Source organism: Manis javanica, chromosome 6, assembly GCF_040802235.1.
Source record: "Manis javanica isolate MJ-LG chromosome 6, MJ_LKY, whole genome shotgun sequence".
NCBI classification, from domain to species: Eukaryota; Metazoa; Chordata; class Mammalia; order Pholidota; family Manidae; genus Manis; species Manis javanica.
In genome coordinates, this window is record NC_133161.1 from 75501890 (window position 1) to 75507889 (window position 6000).

Here is a 6000-nt window from a genome sequence, read left to right on the forward strand (position 1 = left end):
GAAACTCCCATTCCCAGCCCTGCCTCTCTTAACAACAAGAATTAGGACTTAGAGAGTTGGAGAAAAACTAAAACTATGTTTTCTGGTTCTCGGGGTTAACCCTAATCCATGGGGCTAATTGCATCTCTGGACTCTGGATTCACAGACCAAGTCCAAGTGCATTCTTATGTCACCATAAAGGTTCCCAAATGGCATTCTGGGTACTTCTGTCTGATTTCATACAGTTTATTAGAATTTAAAATACCCATTTAGACACTTTACTTTTTCAGTATGCAAATATAAATAAGTTGTTACATAGGACCTTTTTTGCTTTAATATAAGAATGAATTCTATCCAATTTCTACTGTACATTACTAAAGTTTTACTCACAGAGCTTAAAAAAGGGTATGTGTTCTTTGGGAACATTCTATTCAGTTCCTCTGCCCATTTTTAGTCCAATTGTTTGGGGTTGTTTGGATATTGAGTTGTATGAGTTCTTTATATATTTTGGATATAAGCCCTTATCAGACATATGATTTGCAAATATTTTCTCCTATTTGATATGTTGTCTTTCTATTTGGTTGGCAACCTCCTTTTCTGGGCAGAAGCTTTTTAGTTTGATGTGGTCCACTTGTTTATTTTTGCATTTGTTGCCTTTGTTTTTGGTGTCAAATCCAGAAAATTATTGCCAAGACTGATGTCAAAAAGCTTACCCTTATGTTCTCTAATCTCAGGTCTTATGTTCAAGTTTTATGAGTGTAAGGTTTCAGTTTTATATTTTCAGGTCTTGCATTCAAGACTTTAATCCATTTTGAGTTGCTTTTTGTATGTCATATAAGATAGGGATCCAGTTTCATTTTTTGCATGTGGGTGTCTAGTTTTACTAACACCACTTATTGAAGAAACTATCCTTTTCTCCACTGTATATTTTGGCTCCTTTGTCTTAAATAAATTATGAATTCATTTCTGAACTATTCTATTCTATTGATCTATATGTCTGTTTTTATGCCAGTACCACATTGTTTTAACTATTATCACATTGTAATGCAGTTTGAAATCAGAACATATGATAATTCCAGCTCTGTTCTTTCTCAAGATTGCTTTGGTTATTTGGCATCTTTTGTGGTTCCATACACATTTTAGGATTTCTTGTTCTATTTCTGTGAAAAAATGCCACTGGAGTTTTTTTTTGGTGGGGTTAAATGTATTTGAACAAAACTAATTCTTCCAACCCATGAGCAAGATGTATCTTTCCATTTCTTTGTGTCTTCTTCAATTTATTTCATCAATGTCTTACAGTTTTCAGTGTAGACATCTTTCTCATTGGTTAGATTTATTCCTGTTTTTTTCTTTTGATGCAGTTATAGATGGGATTGTTGTCTTGATAGTTCATTGTTAGTATATAGAAATGCAACTGATTTTTTAAATTGATTTTGTATCCAACAACTTTACTGAATTAGTTCTTATATTTTTTGGTGGAGTTTATAGGGTTTTCTAAAATCATGTAATCTGCAAATAATTTTACTTCTCCCTTTCTGATTTGGATGCCTTTTATGTCTTTTTCTTGTCTAGTTGTTCTGACTAGGAGCTCCAGTACTGCATTGAATAAGAGTAGCAAGAGTGAACATTCGTGTCTTATTCCTGATCTTGGAGGAAAGCTTTCAGCCTTTCACCGTTGACTATGATGTTGCCGGTGGGCTTGTCATACATGGCCTTTTTTATGTGGAGAAATGTCCTTTCTATGCCCAATTTGTTGAGCATTTTACCATGAATGGGTTTTGAATTTTGTCAGATGTTTTTTCTGCACCTATTGAGATGATCATTTAATTTTTACCCTTCGTTTTGTTAACGTGGTGTATCACATTAGTCTTCTTGGAATCTCCTTTAATAGTGTGTTTCTGGCCACATCTTACCTTATTTCATATATATACATCTATATATTTTAATGAAACCCACCACATATACAGAAGCCAGGTGTACATAATTATCATAGTAATTGTAAGGTTAAAGAGGCAGCCAGAGGAGGTCTGATCCTCAGAGAGTTGTGAAGTTGGTTAAGAGTTGTGAACATGGTTGCTTTAGGAGCAAAATGGATGGATAATAACAAGGGAATTAGTCCTTATGTACCAGTAAAATAAAAGCCTCCAGAGGCTAAGGACAGTTGCTCCTATAAATATTCATGGTCTTTTGTTCTGTTTCCAGACTTGAATCATTTTTCAACACAGACCAAAGAGGCCATGTCCCCAGCAGAAGGACCTTGTAACACACATCAGCTACACATGGTAATGATTCCCTGAGTCCTTCCCCAAAGGGATTTGATTCCATTTGCTTGGGTAACTGGGCACTGGGAAAGGGGTAAGAATACCTGAGTATCTATTGGATGCAGCGTCTGAATTGACATTGATACCTGGAACCCAAAGCATCTATTAGAGTGGAAGCTCATGGGAGTCAGGTAGTAAAGGGAGTCCTGGCCAAGGTGTGACTCACAGTGGGTCGACAATGTCATTTGCTTAGCCTCTGAATGTTTGATTGGAAGAGAAAGACTTAGTACTTCATAAAAATCCCCCATATAGTGTCCTTGGCTTATAAGGTGAGAATTATTGTAGTGAGAAGACCAAAACCAAAAAAAAAAAAAAAAGGAAAGAATAAAGAAGAGACCAAGTGGGAAGCTCAGAAACTGTCTCTCTCAGCCAAAGAATAAATCAAAAACATTATCTTAACTTAGGGTGGTGGTAGGGGTGATGAAGGACATAAGTGCCCCTGTCAAATAAAGATACTTGTCCCCCATCATATTCACGTGGGTGATAAAGAATGGCAGGAGACGACCACAAACTGCACCTAAGTAGCAGCCTCAGCTGCAGGGGCGATGCCAGATATGGTGTCTTCTGTCTCCTACTGCAAATGAACAGAGCCTTAGGGGCATGAGGTGCAGCCACTGATTGCACCGATGCATACGTTTCCATCCCTGTCAGGAAAAAAATATCTGAAATACTTTGCCTTCACAGGGAAAAGCTGACAGTATACATTTAAAAGTTTACCCCAGGACTGTTTAAACTTTCTTGTCCTTTATATTATAATTTGAAGATGATGCCTCTGAAAAGCAGCACGTTAACCCATTTGTATCAATGTTATCACACTTATTGGACCATATGAGCAAGAAACTCCTACCACACTGGAATTTTTTAAAATTGAAGTATAGTTGATTTATTGGATTCAAATATACAACACAGTGGTTCGTTACTCCTATTAAATCCTCACCCCTATTAGTGCAGTTACTATCTGTCAACATAGGAAGATGTTGACATTGACATATTTTTGGGGCTTACAGAGTGTTGAATCCAGTGACACCAGAGAATTGGCTCTACAGCAAAGGTGTGGGAGTGGACCATACTGCACACTTGATGCTGCCTGAATGAGTGTGGGAACAGCTTATTGAAGGCACAGCTGTACCATAAGCTTGGAGGTTTGGGGTGATATTTTTGAGGATGGGGTACCATCTTCTGGGATGCAGTATATACTTTGAGTTCAAAATGTTTATGTGGTGCTATGTCTGTTATAGGAGAATACTTGGTCTGGGAACCAAGAGTAGAAGCATGAGTGTGTCTCTACCTGCCATTACTGCTGTGACCCTCTGAGTTTGTGTTTTCCATCTGAACAATTCCTGTTGAATTATAAGCTGCAACTACCACTTGCCCTTGTGCCAACAGGCCAACAAGCAAGGTGTCCCCATCTTGGCAGGAGTTAATTGATCCTGATCCCTTTTTAAAGAACTTGCTTCCCCATTGCTGGGAGTACTGACAGTGGACAGCTTTCAACTCCTTCAGGAATTCTCAGCTGTAGAGCTTCCTCACCAATAGTCATGCCTGTTCTTGGAGGGGCCCACATCCAATGACTAATCCATCAGCTTTCATTTAGCAACTCTGAAAATCTCCCTGTAGGGTCACCTGATGTCTGAAGGCACCCCTTAGAAGAAGACATCCTGCATCTGAACTTCATTATAGTTTACTTCCTATAGGAACCCAGTGAGTGATGAGTTACCATGAAGTCCTCAAGAAACTTACTTTTGTAATTGTCTATTTGTTTTTTATACGGTTTGAAAGTGCTAAAACAGGGTAAGCAAAGAGATTTTTGTTGGATTACTACCTGGGGCAACTAATGTGGTATTTGGGGGCCTCAGAAGTTTTTGAGAAAAAAAAACTGACTTAATTTATCCCTTCAAAGTTAAAGATATGTTTGTTAAGTGAATAAACTGCTTTTAAATTGGTCATGATACAGTGAAAGCGTTTTGAAAAAGGATATTTGTCTATTGTTACATTTATTACTTAAAATGTGTCACTATAAGAGCTCTCATACTTATAAATAGAATTTTGTTTAAAAAAAACTTCTGATTTTTTGTTTATAAAGTAAATAGAAGGCCTTCTAATTAATTTAAAACTAGCTGACTGACCTCAGGAAATAGAAACTTATCAGGCATATTTTAATGAAAATTTGGCATGCTTAGGGGATGAGACTGAAAAATTAATATCATGTTTTAGCAGAGAGCTAACAATGCAATTCATTTTTTAGTATTTAAATATGTGCCATTATTTGAGCTATGACAAAGATTAAAAAACAAATATTTAAACTGCTTTTCACAAGGTATTACACCAAAATATATCTATACTTTTAAATAAGTGAGCATAAAGACATGGCCATCCAGTTACTCTTTGCATTTAAGTCTTTGTAAAGTATCTTAGTAACATCCTCTTGATAAGAGCAAAAAGACTTTGGTACCATTAATAGAATAAAACATTTAAAAAATATTGCATATATTTTATCCTTTAAAATTTCCATGTTTAAAATTTATATATTAGTATAGAGTAGCATATGTATATAATTTTATTTTGATTTTTAAAAACAAAGGAAAAATAAAGCTTTCTTAAAGAAAACCTTTACAGATGCTGCCTTCTTTTTACCAAATCTGGTAATTTGACAGAGTTCACCTATTCCTAATAATCATTTATGCATTAACTTGAGATCTGAAGAAGTCAGCAAATTTAGAGGACAAATGAACTTACACTATAGCGTAAAAGCTAAGTAAGTTATGATTTACTACACATTTAAGCGTAACAAAGAAAACTAAAACATACAGGGACATCGATAATTTACCTTTTTCACAAAGGAAGTGACATCTCTCAGTAGATATGGCAGTGCATGTCTCTTGTCTTAATGTTTCTTGTTCAAATCTTGGTCACATACTGCCAGTGTTCAAAACAGACATACCTTTTTCTTGCTTTAATATATTTTGCCGACAAATTCTTCTTGCATTTTTAATTGCCCGGAGCTCTTCTTAGATTTTTCTTTTTGCATGGGATTTTAAGCTACTTCTGTACTACCAACAGAATTATGCATTAATAGCCCTTATTTGCGGGGGTCTAAGTCCTGCTTTTTAACCTTAGTTGTGCATAATCACTAGTCTATAGGCAAATGGGTGGGCATAATGATGCTTTTTCATGCAGGAAGGCTTAACTTTTGGAGTTTGTGGAAACATGGATGCCATACTACTTTTTGTGTTAACACCATTAAACATTCCCTAAAACTAATACAGCTAGAAGGCTAAACTGCCCTTTCGTTTGATCTAATCATCTTTGTACTATGTCATTTCTCCTCCCCCGTCTCTGCCCCTATGCATGACAAATAATGTAATCACAGCACACAGTTGATATATATTGACCATAGCACCTACTTCAATGCCAGTACGTCTATAGTGGCTGCTATCTAAGGTAATTTGGGCCCACTTAATCTTTCTTGGGCAACTTACTGTAGCAAACATTCTTTGACCTTTTAACAAGGCAGTCCCATTGGTCTAAGATCCAGTTAGCCGAAGTTTACATTATTATGCTTTAAAACCTTTCCATTTCCCACAGGAAGAGGGCTATCATCCTTACATTTCACTCTAATAAAACACAGCAGTAGGATGAACTGAAAAATGTAACATAAAACTTTCTTTGTTCTCAGATTGAATACATTAATAGAAATTGA